Source organism: Dromaius novaehollandiae, chromosome 1, assembly GCF_036370855.1.
Source record: "Dromaius novaehollandiae isolate bDroNov1 chromosome 1, bDroNov1.hap1, whole genome shotgun sequence".
In the NCBI taxonomy this organism is placed as follows: Eukaryota; Metazoa; Chordata; class Aves; order Casuariiformes; family Dromaiidae; genus Dromaius; species Dromaius novaehollandiae.
In genome coordinates this window covers 45922441-45940596 of record NC_088098.1, presented here as the reverse complement: position 1 = coordinate 45940596, position 18156 = coordinate 45922441, and the positions used below count along the sequence as shown (strand labels likewise).

Genomic DNA, 18156 nt, shown 5'->3' with positions numbered 1-18156 from the left:
TTTTTACAAGAATTGCGTTCTAACACAGCTGAAATCTGTGCAAACAACAGGAAAAACTGGATTAGTATAGTCACAAAAACCTCTGTAAGTATCACTGTAGCATCTCAAGAGACAACTAGGAAATTCTCTTTTTAAGGCAGGCTGCTTCTTCTGAATACCTTCAAGTTTATGTATGCTTTGGATATTTGGAATTTTGTGTCTCTATTTTAATTACTTTCACAGCCCAGGCACTGCAGAGGCACTACTGTCAGCTGTAGTCTTAAAAATAGGAAATATTTATCATAGAAAGCCTGAATTCTTGTAATTATTATGGTAAAAAGTGTCCTCTTCTATACATTTGCCTACAAAACATAAATTATACACAATATAAATTATAAAATGTAATACATCACAATTGTAATAGCAATTAATTCCATCATTCTTTCCCATAAGATGAAGCAACAGGAATAAACTGAGTTGTCCAAATGTTGTTATACATAGGCTAAAGGGGGGGAAATATTATGCACACTGACTTATACAAATTGTTAAGACTAATTCCATTTGAACACCTCTGAGTAAGTGCTCCTCCAGACTACTTGTTCCAAGGAAAAGAAAACTAGTAAGTAAAAATGTACTTAAAATTTGATAACCCAAACATATCTTTCGGGATTTTTTTTTAGCGTTCACAGCATTTTATTGCCATATGAAAGTCAATGACTCCTATCTACAAATCATTTCAGGAAGTATGTCAAAATATTGGGAGCTTGACCCTAAAAACACTTCCCTGTTAAAATCAGTCTGATTATTCAGAAGAGCGAAGATATTCACATGTGTTAGCATTTGCTGTAGGAGACCCTTGACCTGTGGCTTTATGGGAAGACAACACAGTTTTCATGATTTCACAATATAAATAGACACTATTAAAAGACACAGAGTAACAACATAGACTTACTGGGATGAAAACCAAGCATCATAAATGTTTATGGATGTCACAAATAAAAGGGCAGCTTCAAGTTCATGTGAGCTCTGCACATTTGTTGTTTGAAGTCCAAGTCCCATGGGCTGCAGTCCTCCTTAAGAAATGCCTGCCAACACATGTATGCGTATTTCAGTATCAGTTTGATCCTGCTTTTAAAAACAGAATTTTGTTGCACAATGAAGATGAAAAACAAATTAAACCAGAATTAATACTCCCCGAGGAATGAAAACCAGTTTTGGAAACTGCATACAAACTTTTAATTACTGTTATATTGTAGCTTATAAAACTTTCAAAAGCCAGACTAATATGTAACAAAGAAGTGGGGTGGGTGACTACATCATGAAGCCCCCAAACACAATAAACAAAGCAGCTTGCAAATATGGTGCCTTTCTTTGTTCCAAAATAGTGTTCTTTGTGTTATTGTCCTCAGTGAGGCATGAGGGCTTTGGATGAAATTCTTGCCACGTTGAATTCAATGGTAAAAATCCTATTGACTTTGAGCCAAAATTTCACCCTCTGTATTAACTTAAAAACAAAAAAGAGAGCGAGGGGGAGAAGACAATTACGGAATCGACCCGTAGCACAGAAAGGAGAGCCTGCTGTGGGCTGCACGCCCACAGCGGTACTGCCCTGTCCCCCGGCTCCCCACTGCGTGATGCCGGGCGACCTCGGTCCCTGCTGCTCCTGGCCCAGCCCAATGCCTTGCACAGCTGCGGCAGCCGCTCCACCCACCCTGCTGGCCTCCATGCTCCAACCAGCAGCAACTTTTCCCTGCAAATGTGTTTTGCTAGCTTTGGACAAGTAAACAAGGAGGACTGCAATGAAAAGCTTCACTGAACCTGCAAATATTTGGGAAATCATACTACAGCAGGTCCCCAGTCTGACCGGCTGAAAGTCTCCCTCAGGTCCCCAGATGCCAGCTGTTTAGGACCTGCCTCTGGGAAGCACCATGTGGGTAACTCACTAATGTTTTATAATGTTAGTGTACCTGTTCTCCTTTTCTAGCTGAGAAGAAACCTTCCTGAAGAACCTTGTTCACATTCTTTTCCCACCTGGAAAACATTAAAAGAGAAACATAATGATAGCATCCATTAAGGAATAACACTACTGTATACACAAAAGGATGTGCGAGAAGCTCAGAAGAAGGTGAATTTTTTTGCTTGCATAAAGCCAAGAGGTGAGTTCTATTCTCCTCCCAGGTGTAAGTCTCCAAAATATTCTGGCATCTTGCATTGGGCCAAACTGCTCTTATGTGACAAACCTGCAAGGTAGTTCAGTAAGAAGGCCAGGAATAAAAAAGTCCACTGTTAAAGGGAAAAGTTGAAGAAGGAAAAAAAAAAGATGCTCTGCCAGATAGTACTCAAACATCTGCCTGAGTGAGATTTCCTGCGTGGAGCCAGTGAACGTTACTTTTTCTGGTGTTACAGACTATGTGAGTAGTTATTACTTGGAAGTGTTCCTCAGTCTTATGTTTCTTCTGATAATAGAAATGAAAATCTAAAGAAATGACTGAAATTGAAGAAATTAGGAATGGTTTTCACAACTTCCTGTGGCTTTTCAATTGCTAGGTTGAAAGTCCAGCTCCTAGTATTTTATTACGACATGCAGGAAGGCTACCTGTATCTGATAAAGAAGACACAAGGGTGCTAAATTTGCCTCTCACTCATGCTTTTTATAAGTCACTGTGACGATACGCATAAAAAGTCAAAGGGAATTCTTTCAAAAGCATATTTACAATCTGTTTTTCTCTCATTAGTCTTCTATCAGAAAATATTTCTCTATGCCATTGCTCTGAATTTATATGTTTATTGTTTATGTATTTTTTAATCTGTGAGGCCACTTTCAGCAAAATATCTTAAAATATTTGTTTGATAGAAATCTTTAAAATCCTCGAGTTTATGTCAATGTTAATGTTATACGAGAACATCCTGCTATTTGGCTGGTAGCTTCTATAAATTGTAGCTGTCCACCGCTCTCTGTACATAGTCAGTTGTTTCATTTTTTAAAGAACAGCCCTATGTCTAATAAAGTGTTCCTAGTTCCTAGTACATACCATGTACATATGTACTAGTTCCTAGTACATACCATATATCCCTTGGAAGCTGTCAGATGTACCTTAGCTCAAATGTACTTCAGCAATTTTCTTGCGGCAGTGGCTGTATTAGGGAATGAGAAATGCATAAACACACATGGATGCTATCCTGAATTAGAGTTCAGCTCCTTGCAGGCAACCCCAGGATAGCCAACATTTGACATGAATTAATTCTTTGAACAGTTATTCACAAAATACAAATATCGTCATTCTCATTTCTGAGTGATATCTTCAGCAAGAGGAAGATAATATCTCTTTTAATTAAATTTGTATATGACTCAGTATAGTAACACATGCACAGTATTAAATAATTCTGGCAAAAGAGTCGTTTTTATGACTAACACTTCTGACTTACATTCCTGAAAATCTAGTTGGTCATTACTAAGAGCATATCTACCGGATTTCTTGTATGAAATTTAAAAAGGAAAATCAAACTGGTAGGATTATGTAGACAAATAAATATAGATTCTAATGAATAGCAGCAGCAACGTTGTTTTCTTTCTTCACTCGGGACAACATCAGTATGAAAAAGAGCAGCCTGGAAGATTCTGGTAAAGAGCACTTCAGAAGAAAATGTCAGGAGAGTTTAAATTCAGTGCATATGTTGTACACCATAGTAGATTAAAGAGAATGTTTGTCCAAGAGCTGATACATGCCTGTAGGATTTTCAGCATCCTCTTCATCTGCTCTCTTTTAATCGGGGTGAAATTAAATCTTCCGCTAATAAGACCCCATTGGAGCCTGAGTTATCAGCTGAGCGGTGAGCATGACCTAACCAACCTGCCCAGGGATGAAATCCCCTTGGACTCCATGACAAAACTCCAACTGAACTAAGCAGTCCCAGAGTTGCACCTAAGCCGGTCACCCGTTCCTTCCTTTGCTCCTCCTTCCTGATCAAGATGGTGTCCACTGATGTGAGGCAGCACTGGTGATGGGAGTGAGGAGACTTGTGTGTACTGGGGTTTTCAGCCTAGCAACTTTCACACATATACTCATTTACTAAGAAAGAGAAAACAATTCTTATCCACAGAGAAGTGCTGTACTCTGATGCATATAGCTGTTCTCTCAGGAAACCTGCACTCCTTTAAAATGACTATTCCTTGACAGCAAGCTCTCAGGTAACCTGCCATGGTCCATCAGGGTGATAGGTTTACCCATGCGGGAACAGACCTCTTTGCACAGTGGATAAGCACCGATTCCCTGGCATGAGAACATCTCCCTCTCCCTTGCTTGGTTCCTGCCAGCTCTGTGATGGCCACTGTGGGAATTAAAGCCTCTCCTGTGGCCTTGTGCTTGTGCAAAGGATGTCTCAGGAGTGGGCAAGCTGCTCTCTTCAGTGCAGTCACTGGACACTTGAGATGAGCCTCTTAGATCTTGGGGTCTACAGTGATGTGTATGGAAAGGTTTCTTAATCCCCTAGCTCCCCCTTCCCTCCAAACATATGTCTGGAGAGAGCTGCAGCAAGGGAATGATGAATGGCAGCCAATTGCTCTCTGCTTTGTAAATCTGCACCTGCCTGCCCTGCAGGTAAGCTGCCTATACTACCCTCCCACAAACAGTCCTACTTTGGAAGAATTAAAGGCGGAGGAGAAGCGTGTGACTGTTTTTAAAAAAACACTGACAACCTGTGGGCGCTAGGCATGGAAATATGGTACCTCCCACTGAAGCAGGAATTACCTTATTCAGTTTGTGAAAGTTTCACACATTTCAAAGCTAGCGACATATCTCCCCTGAACTTTTGCTCCACCAAATTACCAAAAGTTCCTGCATAAGCATTCTGACCCTGATTCAGCAAGTAATTAACCATCCACCTCAAGGCCTTCTAAATCAAGAACTTTGTGCTGATGAAAGAGCATTTTAAGTACCTGCCTTAATTTGAACTTACTGTGCCCCTCAGCATTTCTTTACCATACTTTCTCAAGCTTAGAGGCCCTTAGTTTTATATGTTTTTGCTCCTTTGGCCAGTTCCAAAAGTACTAGAGTATTTCTCCAAAGACCAGTATCATGGGGGGCACAAAAGCATCCTGGTGTCTTGTTAGGTTGAAGTCTGTACTTTGGCTTGTCAAGAGTTGGTATGGTTTCTCTTAAAGCAGCCAGCAGAGGCAAAGAGAAGCCGTAACCCAGCCTAATCCAGTCTGGATAAAGTGCATATTCTGTAAATTGCATATAATCAGTGAAATTGACTGTGATGTAAGAGATCCCCTCTTATAATAAACTGTGGAGGTAGTGAAAGGCACCAAATATTAGCGTAATGCATACACACAGACAATACAAGGTAAAGGCAGTATTAGATTTTGGGAACAAATAAAAACAAACAGCTTACATCATAATAGAAGAACTCAACAGAGTTAGCAAGAGACAGACAATTAATTTGATTTAAATATGGAAACTGAATTATTGAATGAGTCATACAAAAAAAAAGAATAGTCTTTGCTGATTGCTTTAGATAAGTAAATAATGTTTCTGTCACATTTCCTGAAGTATACATGCAAACAGTATACAGACAAACACTGAGTAATGTAACTGGTATGGTATCCCTATACATTTCTCTAAAACAAAACTTGTAGCTATAAAAAGGGCTAGCCTGGCTTATTTGTTGAGACAGAGCACTGTAGCTCGCACAGAGAGATTCACTTAGGAAATTTGTATTAAAACTGCCTCACAATCCAAAGTTCTCCAAACTTAGAGACACTTTAAGTGTTTAATGTACTAGACTCATGTTTTGGTCAGAGAATTCAGATCTGCATTTGGTGTTACCTTAAGCTGCCTCAGCAATGCATGTGTCAGGCATGAGGGGTCGGTTTGTGATGTTCACTACCTTTGATTTATTACAGTAAGTGCCATAAGTTGGACTGGTCAAAACCAGATTTTTTAAATATAATTTGAAATGAATTGCTAGCTTTAGTGTACTCTTTCTTTAAGCCTTTCTCTGCTTTATACCCTTTCCTCTTCTTTATATTTTTTCTTTCAAAATTCTAGTTTAATTGGAGTATGCAACAATATGAAGAAAATTCTCTTCAAAACAAGCTCTGGAGAAATTTTCTGCCATGGGACAATAAACAGGAATCATCATCTTTCAGCCTACCCTAATAATAATATCAGCACTCCTTGCTGGGAGAATCAGCGTAAGTAAAACATATGCCCTTTCATTGATATCAAGGCAGTCCCATCCAATCCCATAGCTGGTGTTTCATGGGGAACATACCTGTTCGTCCTTGAATAATGTGCAGTCATGTTAGTTGGTACATCCAGGGGTCAAAAATTTGGATTGTCTTGATTCAAATGCTAAATTAAACAACTTGGAAACTAATCGAAAGCATACTGACAACAAAATAATATATAATGCAAATAAAAATTCCATTTATAATATAGACACAGTGTATGATAAACAGAAAGGATGATGATATTTCCCTGAAATGGAACTCGATCCAAAACTTATTTTAAACTACTTCTCACAGTACCATGTTATGCCATGTAAATTGGAACTTCTATTTCTTTTTGCGCATGCTCTTAAAAAGTGTATAGGGAGGAGGCTGTAGGATAGAAAGCCATTGTTGTGAGACAACTTCCTTTCGACAACGTTAGAATTCAATGTAGTGACTCCCAGGAAAAAAAAAAAGAGCCAGTTTTTAATTTGGGTGACTAAAATTACCTATTTCATCAGCTGTAAACAATAGTAATCACATTTGTTACAATGAAAAATGATGCAAATAGTTACTTTTGATTTTGAGAATGCCAGAATATTAGAGTTCTGTTACATTATGATTAATTGATTCAGAATGGTTCTTGTCGAGTAATTTTATGCTTAATGAGAGTCCATCCATTCTATTTGTTATCCATTCTCATTTGATGGAAACTATTACAGTCTCAGGTGCAAATTTAAACTGTCTGTCATAAAATATAGATCTTTAGAAAAATAAATTGTATCAAGATTTATGAATACTTTTAGAATAATGTGATTTCAAAGAATTCAGTGATTGATTCACACATTTCAAAAAGAAAAAGCTGTCCCACTGAATTCATATTTTTGCCTACCCACAAGAACCAGAAAAAATAATCACAAAAACCTGTTTAAAACTGCATAGAATACATGCAATATCTCTGTAAGACCTTAAATATGTCACATAAACGCTTAATAGCTGTACCATGTTCGGCCTGTGGCAGCCAATCCCTAATCAGAAAACTATTGCTGGTCAGAGATTAAGGGAGGCAGACCCAAAGTCATTACGACTACTGGGTGTTGGCCACTAATCATGTTTATTTTTGCAAGTTTCATCCTGTCAAGCTGCCTCAAGACACATTTTGTCATATTATCTTATCCTTTATGGCAGCTGATATGATCACACTATGACATACTGTACACTAACCAGTGAGATAACATACCAAAATATAACAGCAAAGGTGGACCTTGGGAAAAATATACTCCCCCCCCCCCCCAAATGAATAACAAAACATCCAGATCAATTTTTTTGCCCGTAATCAGTAATTTGCATTAAATAGAAATGCCTTGTCCTCCTCAGATTGCAAGAATGTGTATATGTCACCAAGATAAGGATCATGTCTGACCCTGAATATCCTATTACAAGCCATGCAAGTGGCGGAGCCAGAGGAAGTATCAATGCAATGGCAGGCTACACCTAAGGGGCAGACTATAGGTCGATGGAAGTCTAATTCTATAGAAAATAAAGTTCAGGATTTCAAATAAGCTGAGTGAGTCTTTGTTCTCTCTACAATCCTGAGAATATATAGAAATGGCAGGTCTCAGTGAGTTACTTTAGACTGTACTTAACCTACAACATTGAGGGATTAGCTATACACGTACACAGCCGCTCTGGCAACCCCTTCGTGGAAGCTCTCCCAAACAGCTCCCAGGCCACTCAGAGAGGCACTAGCCAGCTATTGCAAACTCAGCGCTGCCACGTGCCTCCCCTGGCTGAGAAGGACAGCGCTGGGATAGGAGGGGATGCAACTTTGTCTCAGTAGGTGCCATTCGATGACAAGTATCCACTTTTACAAACCTCTCATTTACACATCGCCCATAAGACAACCAGACATTGCTCTCATTCCTTTTTCACAGTTGTTCTTATTGGCATATGAGAACGGATGTAATACGCAAGGTCTACATTACCTTGGTCCTTGATGCCTGTGGCAATCACAGGTTTCCAGTGATCAAACTGGTGTGCAGCTGTGGCTGGTCCACCCTGGGAGGCCCCATGGAGCACTTACTCAGGCATCCACATACTGCCAAACTCCACTCCACACAAGTAAAGTTACTTCAAGTGCATCATTTCTCATTGGAACAAATATGATGCTAACGTTTACAGCTGATGAAGTACACACAAATGGGATACTGGCTCAATCCTTTTTTGGCAGCCATTAAATTGAATCCTAAAGCTGTTTAAAAGAGGTTGATTCACAGCTGAGCTTGTTTCAACATCTGAGTTTTTCCTAGTTGGGGCTGGGCCCTTTCAGAAGCGCCCCTAACTCTGCAAGTGCTTACACCATGCACCACCGACATGCGGGTGCAGTCCTCCACTCAGTGTGGCTGAGCCACAACCCCTCGATATGGGGAGGAAGGTCCTGTTCACCCCATCTTCGCTCCTCTCTCCAGCTTTGGTGTGAAGAGTAGCAAACCCATCCTTGCGACCTTGACTTTCTGGAGGCAGCTGCAATGGGATCCCTTCTTTCTTTCTTCCCTGCCAGACAATACACTTTGCTACACTGTGCCGACAGCAGGCTTACAGGAGCTCAGAAATCCTCCTCCAGAAGATCGATTTTTGCAAATGGAATCATCCCGTGGCAGATGGAAATGATATGCTCAAAGCAGCAGCCCACTCCCATTGGTAAATGATCCTCTTACATGTGCAAATTCATTACCTCTGTAGGGGCAATATGGAATTGAGCCATGACATAATCCAGGGTTATCTTTCAGGAGGAGATGAAGCTGCCTGGCATAATGCATTGATTGATGAAGATAGAGAGTCTGCAAATGAATATATGATCTGCTCAAATTAAAAGAAAATTCAATTCACAGGCTGAAACAGCAGTTAGATAGAATTAAGGATTAGATAGAAACCAACAAGTCAGGAAATTCTGCAGTTAAAAGCATGTCCTGTTTTATCTATGACTTTTCTGGCTTTTGTAAGTTTATGCAATAAATTTAATTATTTAGCTACAGTTATTATGTGTCCTCATTTTTTCATTCATGAGGCAATATTTTAGAAAACATCTTTTTAGCATGAACTATATTTACCAGTGTAAAATCATTCCTTTTCAAAAATACAAAACAATGCATTTAACATACTCTTGAGTTGCAGAATATACCTGTGGGTGTTTTTTGATGTATCTACTACTACTTTGGTATTAATTCATTACATGAAGAACAAGCAAAGAGAAGGATTGCTTTTTGCAGAAGATAATGCTTGATAATATTTTGATAACGAAGTGAGCTTATTTTGTTAACCACTCTGTGTATATATATGTATCACACAATCATCATGCCAGTCTACTCAGAAACAGTGTTTTGCCTTTAGAAGACCCATTATTACATAAACTGTTTACAGTTCACATACTGAACAAAGTGTTTTACATGAAAATTTATGGCTTTAAATTAAGTGTGAAATTTTAAAAGGGCAAAATTTATTTATTCTGAATCTAATCTTTCTAAAGGTCCTACAAGTTGCATGCACTCACGCGAACACACAAATGCACACAAACACTCTATTTTATCTTTACTGTGATTATAATTTTTTCAAGAGAAAAAAATCCCAAATGAAAAAGCTAATTTTGGGGTTACTCCAGCAGCAAAAGCTGAATTGGACCCTACTGTCAGCTGCACATGTGGCCTCTGCCAGGCAGCCGAGGCTTCAGCCTGCAGACCTAGCTGAAACTGCCACATTCTTCTTCAGCCTTTTGCTATCGTTTCCTGAAAAAATGTACAATTTGAGAATGGTTTATCTGGATTTCAGCTGCTCCAAACTGAAGTGAGCTGACCTTTGAGTGTTGTTCTAACCATGTTCATAGACCTTGCTTTTAGTTCTGCCTTGGTCTCTTTCTCTGTATTTTTAAAATACACATTAGAATGCAGGAACATCATTGCGTCCAGAGGCAAAGACAAAACTCTGGGCTCATTTTTGTGCCCTTTTCTGAAGCTGCTATTAGACAGAATACTATATAAAGATATTTCACATCAGAATTCCAATAACTGTTAGCAGTTTGAGAGTGTATTGGAATATATTTGTACATTAGGTATTGGGTTTTTTCCAGTGCAGAATTGTGTCTCATTTCTCCTACTTTTAATCCTTGGATCTCTATTGAAACTAAACTGAATTAGATATCCAGCTCCCTTTAAAGTAGGCCAAAGATACCCCACCTTACACCTCTGAAGACTTAATGTGTCAGGGTAAGAATGCCGTTACGCAAATCAGTTCTGCCTGCGCATGTTACAAAAAGCCTGGTCAATCAGAGAAAAGAATGCTGAAACAAATATTTTATCAGTCTTAATACATATTTGACAATGATGAAGGAGCTGAATTGTAGCAGAGTGCTTATTTTCAATCTATTCTGTCACACATTTGTGTTTCCTTAGGTGTTTCAGTGCAAAACTTCCTAGCTTTCAAAAAAAAAGTCTTACAATGCACATTTCTGCAAACTGCTCTGTGTTGATGAAATAGATTTTATGACAGAGAAGTGTTGCTATTATTATCATTATTATTAATTCTATTATTATTGGTCATCCTTATAAAAGTGTCTAGGGATTTAACGTTGGCAAAAAAATTGGCTGCCTCTAAGTGTGCATGTCTATTATGTTAACAAAATTTCTGCCTGCAGTTAGTGTATTTAGCAGCATTTTTACTTGAAGTGACAGCCCTAACACTTTCATGAATAATAGCAACCACAACAGTAATAAAAATTAAAATCCTTTTGCTTATGCCTTTGTATAAGTCAGGGCAATCAAATTTCAGCTGGAGAACAAGATACTTAAGGTTGACCCTATTCTTCTTGATAGAGTTAGAGGCCCCTTGTTATTCATTTTAATTAATTCCTTCATGGATGTGGAAGTATCCTTGAAAAAGGTTCCAAAAGGATATCGATTTATACACTATCGTCTTCTAAGGGATATGTTCTGAATCTGCTTCTTGCACTGCTTTGTATCCAAAGTGTGTCGATGCAGTGAAATCGCTGCATAGCTGCAGGAAAAATGCCCTTAGCCCTAAAGGTGACATTGAGTAGCAAGACTGAAAGTGAGGGTGGATTTGAAGTGACAGACAAAGCTAGCATAGCAAATATGTCATTCAGATACTGGTATTTTATGTATGACCTTTACTTGAATACATGATGATTCAGCACATGGACTTAAATCGAGATTGGAGCTCCATAATGTCAATGTCGTACCACATGAACAGCTGGAAACTCAGCCCCTGCCTCAGAGAACTTTCAAACAAACAAGAGAAACTGGGGTGGAAGAAAGAAAACGAAGCAAAACCAAGCAAGGACTAGCACATTTCACGTTAGTTCCATTTCTTTACAGATTCTGCTCCACAAAATAAGTCTGATAAATCTATGTCACCTGTCTGTTTCATTTTGTTTGGTTCTACCTTCAAAATTGAAGCAGCAGACTTTCAATATGTCTAAGTCACATCTGAAAATAACACTTCTAGTTAGATTTAAACAATTCTTTTTTCTCACTGAATTTTCCAGAGAAATTAAGCATCTAACTTCCAAGAGAGGTAGGCTTCTGAGCACTTCCAGAAGACTGCCCTTGTTCTCTGCAGTGCCAGCTGCTACAGCAATTACATTACTTAGAAGAAGGTAGAAAGTTGCACACACTGAATTGATCACTTGGACATTCCCTGGCACAACTGTCTACTGACAGCTTCGACAAATCAGGGACACCACACTCCAGCACTACCACAATACTTAGTAATGATCTTCCCAGTTCCTATTCAGACCCTGGGGTGGGTCGTATATAAACTAACAACAGATGTTGAAAACCTACAGTCCACAATGAGCCAGCTGGGTAGATCAAAAGCGGAAAAGAGGCACTTAAGGGTATCATTCATTTCACCCGAAAGCAGAAGTTCAAAGTAGGTCAGATGAATCACTTAATTGATCTTAAGTAGGAAGAAGACAGAAAATTTACAAATATGATTGAAAAAACCATTTGGACTATGCACATGCTGTCACAAGCAACTATGTCATGAGTTTCCATTTCCTAGCCAGCTCTGTCTGCATCTTACAAACAGTTATTCCTTTTGGAAAGCTACTCCAGACTTTCACTGTCGTGAACCTTAACCCAAGCTTGGTAATCTGACTGAGTGACAGATTTCCTGAGTCTTCCTTGTGAATCTAGTGCAAAGGGATTTAAAGCACGTAAGCTCCACTTTAATAATGATCCCATAAATAGAATGTGCATTACTCACTACAAGCAATTCTATACAGAAACAGAAATCTGGGTCATAGTATCTAAAATGAACTGTACCACTCTTGAAACATAAACCTTCATTTCTCAGCTAATGAACAGTAAGTTGTTTGTTGATGCTTTTTAAAATAATTGGTAAAATGCTCATCACTGTCCTCTTTTGTGACTGCTATGAACTAGATGAATACTCTTGAGGAGTAAGGTGAAAAATCAGCAGCACAGTGGTTTCAAACTTTTTCTCCAATTGCATACTAATAACGTATGTGTCACCACTTTCACACATTCGCCATGGAGAATAAAGGTAATTACAGACTACTTATGCTAGAGATATCTGCAGCTGTAAAGAGCATATTGTGACCAATATGTGGTAATGAGAGCTGCGCTACTAATGTGCAAAACTTTAGCCAAACAAAAGGCTTATCAAATCCATGCATATTTTGGGCTATAGGAAAAGGACCAGAATCAGTCAGGACTTCTTGGTTTTTAGGGTTTAGCTGGGCAGGATGTGCCTGCTCTTATGGTAAAAGGGGCTCCCCAGCTACATGTGAGCATACACCAAAGTAGTGGCACTAGTAGGGGAAGGAGCTACAGACACCCTTTCACCCTGCTGTCTATGCACATTATTAATCAGTGTGACACCTAGTTTTTACTGGCCTGGCATCAGTGGAGAATTTAGGACCCCACCTTACATACGTAGGCTCTCTATATGCTTGATGGGCCTCTTGGAATGCGACCCAGAACAGACTCCATGAGTTCCAGAGCAGGAAGCTGCCTTTCGCTACCCCACGGGAAATCCTGCTGAGGTTTGCGCTGTGGGTTACAAGATGGTGGTCTAAAACACAGCTGCTCCTTGGGCAGGGATGCCTTGCTCCTGGTTCTCTGGCTTCAGTCCAATTGCAGACCCAGCCTGAAGAAGCTTGCCGAGAACAGGAGCCTAAAATCTCTCTCTAGAAAAACTGAGCCAGATTCACTCATTTTGTTTTCAAACAGGGGAAGAGGAATGGTGTTCATGTTATCCAACCACCATCTCATTCGTGTCACAGTCCTGGGAAAAGGTATCAGACAAAGGTCCTCCCCTTCCAAAGTCTGACTACTAACTTAGTTGCTTTCCCAGCTCACTGATCATGGCACTCACCTGAAATATTGGGAAAAGAGGCTTAAATCTCCTGCCCAGACAAAAGGGCATAAACCTGGGACATCCACTTGCTGGGAAGGTACTTTAACAATACGACCATCATATGGAAAGAAGTCATCACCACCCTCTCCTTTGGCTACGTCTTAAAGGAAAGGAGAACTGCAGCTGGCTTTTGGCAAGGAAGCTTGCCCACACCCCTTCGGTCTGCTCCAAGAACATCTGCTGGATGGAGGAGCTGAACACAGGCTTCACACGTCCTGCTCTGATTTGATTAGCTGGACTGATGTGTTCGGTCCTATGCAGACTGTGGTCGTTCTTCGGATGCTAAGAGATCCAGCTGTATTCACTTGGAAAAATGTTTCAGCACTTTAGGCAAACACAAAAGCAGGTGCAAGTAAGTGGGGATTTGCAAGACTGTAGTTTTGGACTTGCACAATGTTACAGCACCTTTTAGATTTGGCTAAAAGTCAGCAAATGACATGTTAACTCCTGATTTGTATACCATTACAGCCAGCTCCCAGCAACAAAATTTTCACTAGCTGTAAGGAGAACAGGATAAAACTCTCGATATAGCTGCTTATTTCACAGATGACCTTGACTCATAATCTCAAACAAGGGAAACAACACATTTACGTTGAGCCACCAATGCCAGAAGTGCCTACTCGGTTGACCAGTATTTTCTAAAACAGGCTTGCTTAAAGCATAAATAAATGGCAAATAAAATCAACAGATCCCTTTGCTGTGCAAAACTGGAATGGAAAAGAAAGCACCCAATTGATCTCTGTTATGTTTGGTCTCTCTGGAGTCATTATGCCTGAGGAAAAAAAGAAAAACCCTATCAAAACCAGAGCTGCATAATGCCCTTTGGGTGATGTTGCTTACAAAGAAAGATATGAATCACTGTTCTTTTACTACCTGTGAATTGGACCATTAGTTTTAAAACCTTGTAGAACAGTTGAATAACACTTGTTTTTAAAAATTCTAATGTAGAGATAAATTTTTTTGTACTGCATGATAAAATAAGCTAAAGTGGATAAATTAAAAAGGAGAAAGAAGCAATGTGATTTTGAAGAAATAGCTAGGGAGAAATAGCTGATATTCCTGAAAAAGTGTTTGGGCTCATAAAGGATAAAGGTGGGAGTGAGATTTTTTCTTTTGTTTGTTGGCATGATCCTATGAAAAAGAAAAGACTCTAAATAACACCATGACATCTATAGAGACATCTATTCCATTTTGCCTTTTTTGGAAAAGCTGCACAGAGAGGAGGATTCTGGCTGCTGTCACTGAAGCTGTCTCAGACAGAGTAATAGTGAATAAAAAGCGCAGCTGTCAGAAATGATATACTGCTGGCTAAAGTGTAAAGTCCAAATATTCATTTTCTCATTAAAATGTAGTTTTATTGCTAGTGGATGCAAATAGACTGGGAGGTTCATTTCTCCCTGTAAGGAGAAATGAACAATGGAAAACATCATTCCAGTACAAAAGACAATATAAATAAGGAAAAGGTTCAGTCAAACTGCTACAGACAGCATGACAACACAGGTCCAGAGTTTACTGATACTACATAGGGGCCAAATCTTTGAAAGTTCTTGGTAGAATTCCCAGCAGAAATGTCTTAAATGCAGAATATTCCTGAGTTAAACAGAATAATCATAATTTTTTCAATGTCTTAATTTTTAAAGTTTAAAAAATTTACAGTAAACATACAGATCAGTCAGCTATAGGATTATCTTTTATTTTTTTGAACAGCTTATACAACCAGGTTACCCATAAAAATGTGCGACTGATATAAAAACCCAAACACAATAAAAAGCCTACTGCTGCTCAAATTTGGTCAAGCTAACTTAAGGTTAGTCTCTGCTTTTAGTCTACAAGAAGCCCCGCAGGGGTGACCTTTACGTAACTGTGATTTGAATTGCATGGCTAAACTATTGGTCTGCCCCACAGGGACTGAAAAGGTAAGACGTCTCTTCCCATTGACCACAACCAGCATGGGATTGAGGTGTCTCCAAGTTAAGCACTTCACTGCCTAGTATTTAACAACTGGCTCCTAGCTGAGGATGCAAAATTAGATCCTTGTAGTCCTTACAGAAGGAGAATTAGGTGACTCAGAGCGACAAACCAATCAAACCCATATATTGAGCTGCCTAGAGCTAGGAAGTAAGAGTAACTGTTCAGGCACAAACCTTGGAAATATGTCTGAAACCCTTCCCTTCTCTTGAGCTCATCCAAGCTTCAGGGAAGCACTTCACTCAGGATCCCCACCGGACCTTCAGAAGTGGGTGCCCAGGGTCTTCCTTCGAAGACCTGAGTGCCTCTGCTGTGAAATCCTGCTGGCGATAGCTCACTTCCACCCACAGCTGGGATACGGGCTACTGACAGCCCCATGCCAGTCCAGTCCAGTCACGGGATGCAACCCCCCTCCTCCCCCCCAATACTGGGAAGCTGAGTTGCAGTTCAAGATCCACAGATTGGCCATCCCTACTTTGGGCTTTACTGCCTTCTCCTCAAATGGCTGCAGTTTAAGACAAAGCAATGACAACTGCATTTTGTGGGGTCCAGCACCTAGGGCATGTGCCAGGTACATGCTAAAGTGAACCTCTCCCAAAAGGAATCATTGATTCTGAATCCTCTTTAGTTGTTAATAGGAGATAGATACCAAACTGTTCAGATTGTGTCATTTGTGAGCACATGTAGACATGTAACTCTAGGTACTTGAAAATCAAATAGGAAAAATTTAGGCTGTTTAAGCACCCAAAGAACTAGGATGGCAGACATTTGGATAAAGATACTTTAGTTTGCTTAAATTCATTATTTTATCTAGCTCACAGTCTCTAAATACATGGCTTTTTTTCCTTTGCATATACTTCTCCATTATGTGAGCTGTGACAAGTTATCTGGTCTATGCCTATTCTTTAATGATCTATCCTCAAGATGCAAGATGTCACACTGCAGGAATTACATGCTTTATTAACTGGAATGCTCTCTGATAGACAACAATGAGCCATATGCCAGTATCTAGACATATGGTCCAAGTGTGTCTCTGTAGGGTTTGATCATAAACTGCACCTTTTTTTTTTCCCCTAAAATGAACATTCATTTGCTTTTCTTTCTTGATTGAGGAGGAGGGATGGGGAAGAAAGGGGTAAAGATATCACGCTTTCATACTTTTAAGATATTTTATTTTTATACTCTGTTTTCCTTTGGAAGCACTTTACTGGCACCCATCAGACTTGGGAAAGTGAGAAAAGTGAAAACATGAGTTTACTTTTATATATCCTAGACATCAGGAGGTGCTCATATCAAGGTGTGCAAGTTTACAAGCCAGGTAGTTAATACGGTTGCTTTCCTTTTATAAGTGTTGGAAGAACTGTCTTCACATCTTAAACAAAAAATAATGTGATTGATAGAAGAAAGGAAAGCCTTAAATCTTGGGGAATAGTTGGTTAAGAGTCCAAAAGTTCATGGGACAAAAATAATTTTCTTATAGTCAATATTCACTCACATTTTTCCTTCGATCTAGATAAAGATAATAAGGACATTACCTTTTCAGCTTGAGACGTTACTCACTTGAGTGACATGGAAGTTATTTCACTTCCAATCCTCCATCAGCTACCTGTCCTGCACCCACAAGGTAGATTACCTTCTTCCTTTGAGTATGTCCCTACTACCTCAGACTTTCTGTCTTCAGACTTTCTGTTGCACCCTGTTTTCATCCTTTGGTTTCCTGCCACAGAGACTGTTACAATAGCCATGTTCCCCAAAGGTTTGAAATTTCGATCCCATCAGAACAAACAGCAATGACAACTTCACAGGTCACAACCTGGAGATGGCAGCCCTCATCTGGGGCCAGGATTTCATTGATGGAACTAACCTGCAAATATGTAACAGAGAGATGGTTCAAGCACCGGAGTGCTCAGGGTGGTACTATTAGCCAAAAGATGCCATGGAGGTACAAATGGAGCAGGGCAAAGGAGCAAACCTGGTCAACACAAGCAGCAGCAGTGACAGACCACCACGTGGATAACCTTTGTGGGTTAGCTACCAATTAACAAATTACCTCAGGAACCCCCAAATAGCTCCCATTTCAGATCTTTTATATGAAGGGTAAAGTTTAGACCAGCCCAAAGCATTCTCTGGGTTTGCTGAGTACCAGAGATGACCCTGAAGAGAACTATAGGCCTTACTTCAAAAAGAAGCTGTTGCTACCCTCCCACAATCCTGGCCCCCAGTGACAGAAGCAGCTGGGCTTATTTAAACAGTTACCAAGTGAAAGTCATCTTCCTGCTCTGCTGTGCAAAAGGTTGTTCTAAATATTATTTTCACTACTAATCAGCTCTACTATGAAGGGGAAAACATTCTCTTGAGAATAATCCTTTGGCTCAGCCAGTTGGTAAATACTTTGTTTTGAGTACTGCTGGCCTGTCTTAAATAAGATTTACTATCTAGGTCCTCATTCATTAAGCCTGTGGGTTTTGGTTTAACTTTTTATTTTTATTTTTATAGAAAGGCATGAGATGCTTCTATAATTCACTGAGTCAAAAATAATT

General features: G+C 39.6%; 1 long non-coding RNA gene across 3 annotated transcripts in view; it reads right to left on the bottom strand.

Moving 5' to 3' along the window:
- Positions 1-18156, bottom strand: part of LOC112985498 (uncharacterized) — a 113462-nt gene that overhangs the window by 19062 nt on the left and 76244 nt on the right. For all 3 annotated transcript variants that reach the window (XR_010388722.1, XR_010388728.1, XR_003259763.2), the window contains exons 3-4: positions 1947-2010; positions 932-1064 (exon numbers count right to left, since the gene is read on the bottom strand). This is a non-coding gene — a long non-coding RNA (uncharacterized LOC112985498). The remainder of the gene's footprint in view (positions 1-931; positions 1065-1946; positions 2011-18156) is intronic.